This window comes from Papaver somniferum, chromosome 3 (genome assembly GCF_003573695.1).
Source record: "Papaver somniferum cultivar HN1 chromosome 3, ASM357369v1, whole genome shotgun sequence".
NCBI lineage: Eukaryota > Viridiplantae > Streptophyta > Magnoliopsida > Ranunculales > Papaveraceae > Papaver > Papaver somniferum.
In genome coordinates this window covers 222,260,822-222,273,674 of record NC_039360.1, presented here as the reverse complement: position 1 = coordinate 222,273,674, position 12,853 = coordinate 222,260,822, and positions in this window count along the sequence as shown.

The following is a 12,853-nucleotide window of genomic DNA, read 5'->3' as shown; positions in this document are numbered from 1 at the left end:
ACAAAACTTCTGGTGTCTGTGTTATTTCTTTTCCGCATTATATTTTGTTATATAATTGAAATATCACAGGTTGTGCGTTGAATCGATCAATTGGGAAATCCAACCTTTGGTTGTTGATTGAAATTGATTGATCCTTGAACATTGGTCTTTAGTAACGTTCAAGTTATTTCTCTTATATTCAATCAGGATCGCTAATTCCTATTTGCTGATTGCATATTGAATTGAGGGATTGAGATATAAAACTCTTTGATATACTTTTCTCTAGATTGAGTCTGACTGTCTATTTAATTCTCTTGAAAGTATATTGGAGTTTGTCTATTCAGATAGCCAACGAAATATTGGGTGTAGTTGTTAGACCCCTTTTTTCAATTGGTATCAGAGCAGGCAAACACATTTAAGACCTAATAATCCGGTGTTTATAGCGATCTGAATATGGACAGAAGTGTTATCTCTATGAACATACCACCAGTCTTCAACGGCTCAAATTACTTATGGTGGAATATTGATAAGCGTGCCTTTCTTCAAGCGCGTGAATCATGGGTTTATGTGGTTAGTGGCTATAATCCTCCGGAAGTTACAGAAGGCGATGTAACAGTTCCAAAGGATATTAGTAGATATGATGCTGCCGAGATTCTTGCGCCAAAGCATAATTCTATTGGATTAAATGCTATCATTCATGCCATTACCCCAGAGCTCCAGCATTGAAAAAGAGGGGGTATAAAAACCACACCCAATATTTCGATTAGCAATCTGTATGGACTAACTCCAATATACTTTTAAGAGAATCAACTAGACAGTCAGACTCAATCTTAATAAAAATATATCAAAGAGTTATATCTCTCTTTCTCGATTCAATACTTACTCAAGCAAATAGAAATCTGCGAGTCTAATTGAATACATGAGAAATCACTTCAACGGTACCTGATAAGTGCATAATTCATATGATTTTAGTGTCCATTCCGCACTTGCTTGAGCTATTATTCTTGCATATTTTGGTATTATTACTCTTGTTTTATCTTATTTGTGTCAATTAGATTAATCATACAAAAAGGATCTACAAAGTGCTGAAAATAGCTAAGAAGAGAAGTATTCCAAGTATCCAAGTGCCCAAGTCCAAGAGAAGTGGAAGAAATGCGACGAAAAGGAGCAAAACACACATAATCAAGAGAAGGGCCAAAGACCGATCTTAACTCATTCAAATTAAGTATTTCTCATCATCATATTGAATATAATTTAAAGATAAAAATAATTCAAAAAGAATGAGGTCATTCCGAGTTCGTATGAAGAAGCTGTGGCCAAAACAGTTTTTATCAAATACCGAGGAGTGTGAAGTCCGCGAACTAGGTTCACGGACTGGGTTCGCAGACTTAATTCCGAAAATTTCTGCTGGATTTTGAAGTTTGCAGACTGGGTTCGCGCACTTAGCAAATAGAAAACGTGTATTTACACTTTGGAAGGCCTAAGGGCACGTTTGGAGTCGTTAGGTCATATTTTTGTGTCGGGTTCCTAAACCAAACTAAATACGTGAAGGCCAAGCAATGTAAACCTATAAAAAGGTATTAGGTTATGTGAAATCATATCATATCATTAGGTAACGAAATTGTTAGTGTTTGGAGAGAAGAAACATCATACGGAGCGATTATCAATTGTAACGTTATCTCTTTACTTTCCTCATATGTATATCATGGATTTTTTTACATCCATGAGTAGCTAAACACCTATTAATTGAGGATGAATTCTAAGTTGTAAACAAGATTTGAGTTATTATATTAATCTAATTTGAAGTTCTTCATATGATTATCGATTGTTTATACTATTTGAATATTTATGATTGATTGATAGATTGTTTAGGTGGCCAACTAAATTGATTTGTTGATTCAATCTATTGCTAGTATTAAATTAGGATATAAGTAATCGTCGAATAACTTGTACACGAGTAGAGAACACAAAACCTTACAGAGGGATTTTGTGGAGCGATTATGTGTATATACAACACTAAAAAGTGGACCTTGATCTAAGAGTCTATCTAGTAGGATCAACCTATAAATTCACAAAAGGTAAAGCATTCAATTGGATTGCACCTTGAGTGATCTACTACTTGGTGGTTCGTTGAATAGAATCTGGTAGGCGAGAACATCCATATCTAGTGATATAAGGAATTTAGGGGATATCACTGATCTAGCTGTTATTCTACGGTTGGTGATAATCTATGATTAACGACGAGTAGGCAAACTATAATAACTCATTGACGGTTTATATACGAAGAAGGATTCCTCGATCATATCTCTCTATATTGATTACAATACAATTTTATTTTCTTTGATTATTTATTTGTTCACAATCTAAAACAAACCCCCCCCCCCCCCCCCCCCCCACACACACACACACACACATACACACACCCCACCCCTCTGTGACACTTTGACAACTAAAACTCACTGCTCTTCGTGGGAACGATCCTTATTTCCATTATATTACCAGTTAATTGTGTGGGAATAAGATTATTAATTTGATAGCACTTATGACACGCATCAAATTTTGTCTCCGCTGCCGGGGAGCAGTCGGTAGCTTTAGTTGTTATTTTTATTAGTTTTAATCTTGTTTTTAGAATTTCTTTTTCGTTTTTAATTTCGTTTTCTAGATTTTTGTTTTCAGGTACTTAATCTCTGGCACCGAAAGTCTGGGAATACCAGAGGTGCGGTATTCAAACTCGCAAGGGAACAGTACTACAGGCACGTCATCACTTGCAACAAGAACCCTCTACAGAAGAGATAGTTAATACAGACGACGAGGTAGATCCTCCACCACCTCCTCCTCCAAGGAGGACGCTCAAAGATCTAACATCTCCATCGTTTGATCAACAAAATCTTTGCATCAACTTAGATGATTTTACTGAACTTAAATCTCAGTTGATACATTGGTTAACGAAGTTTAAAGGGTTACCTGGAGATGATCCGAATAAACACTTGCTATTAATTCAAGATAGGTTGACAAGTTTGAAACCAACTGGAACTGACAAAGATAAATTTTTACTTACAGCTTTTCCATTTTCTTTGACAGATTCCGCGGAAGAATGGTTTTACAACATTCTACAAGGAAGTATTACATCATGGAATGATATGCAGAAAATGTTTTTATAAAATTACTTTCCCGCTTCCAAAGCAGCAACTATTCGTAAAGCAATAAGTGGAATTGAGCAAATTGTTGGTGAAACTCTTTACGATTATTGGGAAAGGTACAAGAAGTTGTTGTCTAGCTGTTCACACCACCAAATAAGTGAACAACTCATAATGACGCAACCCGAAAGGATCACTTTCCTTTGCCTTTCATTGATCAGATGTTAGAAAGGTTAGAGGGATACTCACATTATTTCTTTTTGGACGGTTATTCGGGGTACAATCAGATTGTTATTGCACCATACGATCAAGATAAGACTACTTTCACTTGTCCTTTTGGTACGTTTTCCTATATACGGATGTCGTTTGGTTTTGCAATGCGCCTGCCACTTTTCAGAGGTGTATGGTCAGTAAATTTTCTGACTATGTGGAACGCATCATTGAGGTATTTATGGATGATTTTAGTGTTTATGGTGATTCATTTGATTTTTGTTTACAAAATCTTGAACTAGTGCTTAAAATATGCATAAACACTAATCTTGTTTTAAATTGGGAGAAATGTCATTTTATGGTAAACCATGGCATAGTGCTCGGTCACATTGTGTCTTCTCGAGGGCTTGAAGTTGACAAAGCAAAGATAGACTTAACAAGAAACTTACAATATGCCACTTCTGTGAGGGGGATTCGTTCTTTTCTTGGTCATGTAGGTTTTTACAGGTTTATCAAGGATTTCTCCGAAATCTCAATGTCGGTATGCAAATTACTGCAAAAAGAGGTTATTTTTGACTTCAACAAGAAGTGCAAGGATTCCTTTGATAAATTGAAATAATTTTTGACAACTGCACCAATTATTAAGTCACCGGATTGGAGTTTGCCATTTGAATTAATGTGTGATGCAAGTGACTATGCAGTTGGAGCCGTTTTGGGTCAAAGAGTAGACAAGCTGTCTCATGTTATTTATTATGAATCTAGGACCCTAAACAATGCACAAATTAACTATTCTACCACCGAGAAAGAATTTTTGGCTATAGTGTTTGCACTAGAAAAATTTAGATCCTATTTGGTGGGTACAAAAGTGATTGTGTATTCCGATCACGCAGCCCTTAGGTACCTACTAAAGAAGAAAGAAGCTAAGCCAAGACTTATACGGTGGATACTACTATTGCAAGAATTTGATTATGAAATAAAGGATAAAAGAGGTGTTGAAATTACTGTTGCGGATCACTAAGTAGACTTGTTGTTTCCCAAGAAGAATTTCCTTTGCAAGATCGTTTTCCAGACGAACAACTTTTCTCAATTGAAGATTCAACACCTTGGTACGCGGATATAGTGAACTACTTGGTTACAAGACAAGTACCTAGTACAATGTATAATTTTCAAAAGCTTAAGCTTAATAAAATAGCCAAGCAGTATGTGTGGGATGAGCCCTACTTGTGGAAATACGGTTCTGATCAAATCATCCGCAGGTGCATACCTAATTCTGAATTTCAATCTATTCTTACTTTTTGTAATACTTATGGATGTGGTGGTCACTTTGGTTCTAAACGTACCGCTTTCAAAGTACTTGAAAATGGATTTTATTAGCCTACCCTATTTGAGGATGCATATATTTTTTGCAAATCTTGTGATAGATGTCAACGAACTGGCAATCTAGGTGCTCGAAATCAAATGCTACTCACACTAATTCTTGTTGTTGAAGTATTTGATGTGTGGGGAATTGATTTTATGGGTCCTTTTGTCAATTCTAATGGAAAATTTTATATACTTCTTGTTGTGGATCTTTTTTCGAAATGGGTGGAAGCTAAAGCCACCCGTACTAATGATTCTCAAGTTGTTTGTGAGTTTGTGAAGGAATATATTTTTTCTATACATGGTACACCAAGAGTGGTTATCAGTGACGGAGGTTCACATTTTCAGAGAACATTCCATGCTCTACTCAAGAAGTACAACATAACATACAAGGTCGGTACACCGTATCACCCACAAACTAGTGGGCAAGCCGAAATCTCAAACCGTGAGAGTAAATCCATTCTTGAGAAAAACGTGAACACTTCACGGAAATATTGGAGTTATATGCTTAATAGTGCACTTTGGGCATATAGAAATACGTACAAAACACCGATTGGTATGTCTCCATATCGGTTGGTTTATGGCAAAGCTTTTCATCTTCCGGTGGAATTTGAACACAAGGCTTATTGGGCGATAAAGATGTGCAACATGGATTATGACAATGCGGGGAAACAAAGGAAGTTACAACTTAACAAACTAGAGGAGATACGTAATGATGCTTATGAGAGTTTTCGTATTTACAAGGAAAAGACGAAACTTTTCCATTACAAGATGATTTCTCGAAAGAGTTTTGTTGTGGGTCAAAAAGTTCCTTTATTTTATTCTCGTCTTAAACTATTTCCTGGTAATCTAAGGTCCAGATGGATTGGACCGTATGTTGTTACTAATGTTTATTCTCATGGCGCAGTTGAAATTTCTAGTCTTAGAGATGGAACAAATTTAAATGTGAACGGCAATAGATTGAATCCATATTATGAAAGCATTGCTTATGTGGATATGGATGTGCAAGAATTTCATGATTATCTCCCTCTGGAGGAATAATTGACGGAATGCCAAGTCGGGCTGAGAACATTAAACTAAGCGCTAAATGGGAGGCAACCCATTGGTTTTGTATTTTTATCCCTTTTTTTTTAATTTTCTTAGTTTTGCATATCATATCTTGCATTCCCATCTTATATTTTACAAGTCCTATATCTATAATGAAAGTTTTGACGAATTCTCGTCAGAAAATTCTGACTGCGCACTTGTCACGAAAATAGCTCTCTAGACTTCATAAGAAGTCCGATTTGAGTGGTTGACCCCAAATTTTAAATAGGACAGACTCAGATTTCTTTTTCAAAAATAAAATCTGAATTCGGAGTTTGTTAAGTTGGAGCAATAGGCCTGGACATTTGAGTTTCAGAATTTTTCCAGAACTTTTTCAGATTGCATGTTAGTCAGTCCGGAGGCCATCAAAGTCAGAAATTTTATCAGAATGTTGTCCCCTTTTGACACTTTATAGAAAAGACGTAGACGAACAAATTTCATTTAGGATTTTTTGCTTAGTTCCCTACCCATAGGTACAGATTTCGAGTTTAATTTTCTGTTATGTCAAATTTCAGAATTTTCGGTTTTGAACATTGAGGACAATGTCGAGTTTAAGTGTGGGGGAGCAGTTAGTATCATACTATTTGCATTTGCACATAACAAATAATACTATTTGATTTCTTGCATCCTTGAGACTTCATATTTTGGAGTTAATTTTGAGCTATTTAGGATGACACTCTACACCTTTTTAAGGTTGAAACAGTTCTTACGGCTATAGATTGAGTTTCACAATCCTTAAATATATACGTTCATAATTGAATGTGAAACTAAGCTATGGTAGTCATTTGAAATATTCATCCTCGCATTTATTACTGAATCACTTTCTTTTTATTTTTGCAGTTATATGTTTCTCTAAAGTGATTTGGTGGGATCCTGATACTGCCATGGATGTTGTAGCAAGGTAATCATTGGTTGAGTTTATTTAAAAGCCCCATAAGAAAATTTTCTTAGACTCATAAAGAGTGAGGAGAAGTAAAAAAACAAAAAACAAATATGTAAATAAGGCTCCTCTTCATTTATCGACACTTGGATAGCAATACATGTGAAACGTTGTCCCTATCTCCGTCGCCTAAGCAAGCGTGGAACACAGGATCCAAAACAACTATCATGTATTTGCTGAAAATGAACATGATCTTAGAGTATCTAATCATGTAGTCTATGAAAATAAAAACCTATCATCATTGTATAGAAAGTCAAAAAGACTATTGATGAGGTTCTTGAAACTTGGGTGGCAGTATGCGTGAAATGTTGTCCCTGTCTCCGTCGCCTAAGCAAGCGTGGAACACAGGATCCAAGGCAACTATCGCATACTTGCTGAAAAGGAAACATGCGCTTAGATTATCTAATCATGTGGTCAAGTTAAATGGGTGCTTCTCTCAACTATTGCGCTATAAAAAATATCCTTTGACGACATTCATACAAGTATTGTGGGTAACATCTTTCACTTAAGACAACATTTGCACCCTTCACTATTCTATTTCCATTATCTTATCTATCCATGTGATTTCAGTATGCCAGTGTTATGACAAACGTTGCAACAAGTACAATGACTATCTTAGTAAAATTTTGCAATCAGGTTGAATGACATACGTAAGTAATTGCTTATGTGTGCGGACTGGAATATATGTGGGATGTTTGCAGCTAAAGAACATATGCAAGCTAATTATTTGGATTTATACTTTGTGTCTATCCTTAGTGGTTCTTCCAAGGTGAGATATTAGAGTAGGTTTTTTCGGTATACCTCTTGTAAGCCCTCACGAGACTATAACTCGTCCACTAGGGACACCTAGGGGTTTAAAAGCATGTTATTCATGCTAAGAGTAACCGTATCCTCACTACATGGAGTTGTTGTATTTAGGATTAGTTTTATTTAGTTTTCTCGAGGAATAGCAAAAGCTAATTGTGGCGGAATTTGATAAATGCATAATTCATATGATTTTAGTGTCCATTCCATACTTGCTTGAGCTATTATTCTTGCATATTTTGGTATTACTACTCTTGTTTTCTCGTATTTGTCTCAATTAGGTGAATCATCCAAAAAGGATCTACAAAGTTCTGAAAAGATCTAATAAGATAAGTATCCCAAGTATCCAAGTGCCCAAGCCCAAGAGAAGTGGAAGAAATGTGACGAAAAGGAGCAAAACACACATAACCAAGAGAAGGGAAAAATACCTATCTTAACTCATTCAAATTAAGGATTTCTCATCATCATATTGAATATAATTGAAATATAAAAATAATTCAAAAAAAATGAGGTCATTCCGAGTTTGGATGAAGAAGTTGTGGCCAAAACAGTTTTTATCAAATACCGAGGACAGTGAAGTCTGCGAACTAGGTTCGCGGACTGGGTTCGCAGACTTAATTCCGAAATTTCTGCTGGATTTTGAAGTTTGCGTACTGGGTTCACGCACTTAGCAAATAGGAAATGTGTATTTACACTTTGGAAGGCCTAAGGGCACGTTTGGAGTCGTTAGGTTATATTTTTGGGATGGAGGCCAAGCAATGTAAACCTATAAAAAGGTATTAGGTTATCTGAAATCATATCATATCATTAGGTCACGAAATTTTTAGGGTTTGGAGATAAGAAACATCATACGGAGCGATTATCAATCATAACGTTATCTCTTTACTTATCTCATATGTATATCATGGATGTTTCTACATCCATGAGTAGCTAAACACCTATTGATTGAGGATCAATTCTAAGTTGTAAACAATATTTGAGTTATCATATTAATCTACTTTGAAGTTCTTCATATGATTTCGATTGTTTATACTATTTGAATATTTATGATTGATTGATAGATTGTTTAGGTGGCCAACTAAATTGATTTGTTGATTCAATCTATTGCTAGTATTATGTTAGGAGATAAGTAATCGTCGAATAACTTGTACACAAGTAGAGAACACAAAACCTTACAGAAGGATTCTGTGGAGAGATTGTGCGTATAAAAAACACTAAAAATTAGAACTTGATCTAAGAGTCTAACTAGTAGGATCAACCTATAAATTCACAAAAGGTAAAACATTCAATTGGATTACACCTTGAGTGATCTAATACTTGGTGGTTCGTTGAATAGAATCTGGTAGGAAAGAACTTCCGTATCCAGTGATATAAGGAATTTAGGGGATATCACTGATCTAGCTGTTATTCTATGGTTGGTGATAATCTATGACTAACGACGAGTATGAAACTATAATAACTCATTGACGGTTTACATACGAAGAAGGATTCCTCGATCATATCTCTCTATATTGATTACAATACAATTTTTTTTGCTTTGATTATTTATTTTGTTCACAATCTAAAACAAAAACCCCCCTCTGTGACACTTTGATAACTAAAACTCACTGCTCTTCGTGGGAACAATCCTTTATTCCATTATATTACCAGTTAATTGTGTGGTAATAAGATTATTAATTTGATTGCACTTATAACACGCATCAGTACCAAAGACCAATGTTCAAGTATCAATCAATTTCAATCAACAACCAAAGGTTGGATTTCCCAATTGATCGATTTAATGCACGGCCTGTGATACTTCAATTATATAACAAAATATAATATGGAAAAGATATAACACAGACACCAAAAGTTTTGTTAACGAGGAAACCGCAAATGCAGAAAAACCCAGGGACCTAGTCTAGATTGAACACATACTGTATTAAGCCTCTACAGACACTAGCCTACTACAAACTAACTTCGGTCTGGACTGTAGTTGAACCCCAATCAATCTCACACTGATCCCAGCAGGATACTACGTCTCTAGGATCTCACACAGATCCCAGCAAGATACTACGAACTTGATTCCCTTAGCTGATCTCACCCAAAACTAAGAGTTGCTACGACCCAAAGTCGAAGACTTTAATTAACAAATCTGTATCACACAAAAAAGTCTACGGTAATAGATAAACCTTTCTCCCAAAGAAATACCTACGAGTTTTTGTTCCGTCTTTTCATAAATCAAGGTAAACATGAACCAATTGATAAATCAGACTTATATTCCCGAAGAACAGCTCAGTATTATCAATCACCTCACAATAATCTTAATCGACTAACGAAAGAAGATATTGCGGAATCACAAACGATGATACGAAGATGTTTGTTAATTCTTTTATATCTTGCCTATCGGAGAAATCAATCTCAATCCAATCTTTACGATTGTACTTAGTACGATAGAAACAACAAGATCATATCACACAACTACAAGAAAAGTAGTATCGGTCTGGATTCACAATCCCAACGAAGACTTCAAGTCGTTAACCTACAAGGTCTCGGTAGAAGAGCTAAGGTTAAAAGAGAATCGACTCTAGCTAATAAAACTAGTATCATACATGAGGTGTGGAGATTAGGTTTCCCAGTTGCTAGATTTGTCCCTTATATAGTCTTTCAAATCAGGGTTTGCAATGTTATTTTAGTAACAAAGCATTCAATATTCACCGTTAGATGAAAACCTGATTAGATTCAAGCTAATATCTTTCAACCGTTAGATCGAAACTTAGCTTGTTATACACAAATGAAATGCACGTTTATCTAGGTTTGTGTAACCATACCCAAACATGTACATCTAGTTGGTTCAATAGTAATTAACCAAATGGTTAGCCATATGAGCACTTTAATATCAACCATATTCTTCTTTACCGTAACTAGTTCAAATGACTTAAATGAACTAGTTAGAGAGTTGTTCAATTACTTAGATCTTATAGAAGTACACAAGACACAATCGAAGCAAAGACGATTGTATTCACTCAAATCGATTCATGAACTTTATAGCCACGGTTTGCAAACTTGTATTCCTTAGTTTATATAAGTTTAAGTTCACGAATAATCGTTTTTAGATAATAACCAACTTAAGTACGCGTACTTAAGTATCCGAAATAAGTTTGTTTTCAGTTCAAAAACTCTAGCAGAAATTCTCGGGATGAGAACCTCCGACGGTACGCGGACTCTAGTTCTGGTTTTCCTGAGCAGCAAAGTACACATACTTTGGTTCAAGGAATAAGGAATTATACATGTATGAGTTACCACGAAATGCTTATATCCAACCATGGTTATATAATCTAAACTCTCATTTCAATCATCGAAACATTCTTAAAGGACGTTATATAGTTGTTGTTCACACACTATTTTCCGTCAAAGCAATTTTCAAGTAATTGAAACTTAATATGACTTTCGTCACTAGTAAAGATGAACTTGGCCAAACCGAAAGCTTACCAACACATATTTCGAGAAATAGATAAGCGAGATAAACTCGGCTCGAAATAGCAAATGTGTATAATCAAAGTCTATATAGCAAAACGACTTTTGTCTCAATATAGGAGATAGATTAGATATACTTTTGAGTGAAAGATAAGTTCAAGTATCCACATACCTTTTAGTCGATAAAGTTCCACCAGTTCCTTGAGTAGTTCTTCGTCTTTGTATGATGATCGCTATGGAATCTTGAGCTCAACTACACTTTCTATCCTAGTCCGAGCTATAAGTAGACTAGAAATCAAGATTTATAGTTTTGATCACTAACATTGATAAATATGCTTGAGATAGGAAGGCATGCGAGTTCGACCGAGCAGTGCTCTAATAATCTCGTTCTTTGTCAATTTTACTGACAAAACTATCAATACATATGGAATACAAAAATAGATAAATAAACTTTTGTAGCTTCTCTTCCACATGCCTGATCTTCTTGGTTCTTCAAAATTACTCGAAATCTTCGTCACTTCCAAGTACTCCAATGATCCCAAATGTTGTAAGTTTAATATCATCGTTGTTGAAAATCCGTAGCTATAACAATGAGAAAACAAAAATTCTCAATCATTGTTATATAGTGTCATAGTATTATTACACAACATCAAAGGTCAATTGCATCACAACTTCGACAACAATACTATGGTGATATGTATCACTCCCCCTCAGTCAATACTCCATCTCACATGGAAACCACTCCCCCTTACATAATGATCCGAAAACCATATGTATTTCTAGTATGAACTACACATTAATTCTCCCCATTTTTGTCAATAAAATTGGCAAAGGTACGAAAACTAGTGGGATCTTAATGAAATCTCCATAGAGACATTTCATGACCAAAAGAAAGCACATATCAACTTTTTAGATGCCATCATATAGCCGAAGCTAAATGCATTCATCAAGGAGTTTATAAAGATACAAGATAACCCCTATAATATTCCACAGCCGCACTCCCCACAAAGATTTGGCAATTAAGCACAAGTTCAATCAAGAACTCTCCCCCATAAAATGTCATTCCCGAAATAACAACAAGAGCGACCTTACTTTCACAAGAAAAGAAGGATTTATTTGGACATAACAAATCACATACGAATATGAATTTGAATCCAAAAATACTCAATTAAATTAACCACAAGAACCCATGATTAATTTAATCGGAAATTCTCAACATAAGAGAACTTACATAGCCGCATAGTATATACATAAAAATGGATCAGGGAAGATCAATACTGCGGAATAGACAAGGATTCATTCTATTTTCCATCACTCTTTGCACAATGACATACAATAGACATAATCCTTGTAAATAAAAGTTCATCCTATCTTCCATCAATATTTGCATATGACATATAATAGTCTTAAAACTTTTGTAATGTCAAAAGTTCATTCATTCTTTTATCAATACATGCATATCGACATACGAAAGACTTATCTTTTGACAAGGTATGGGACAATCATAGTTCACGGACGCAAACACACATACACCATAATAAGTTTGCAATATATAAAACCATAAAGATTAATACTGCAAATATCATCTTCCAAAAAACTTTTTAGAATTTAAATAAATAAATCTAAAAAACAATAAAGATGAAAATGTTGGACATAACTATGTGTAATCACAATAATGGCTATTCCAAACTCTAGTTATTCTTCCTAAAAACACAATAATAAAATTCTCATAAGAAGATTTTCTAGACAAAATAACTCTTACAGAACATGATTTAACAAAAAATTAATCGCGGCCAGCAACTAGAGATTGAACAAGGAATAGATCATCAGTTGCTTTCTTCATTTCGTTTTTCAGAAAATCGAGATTCCTTGTTGCAATTCC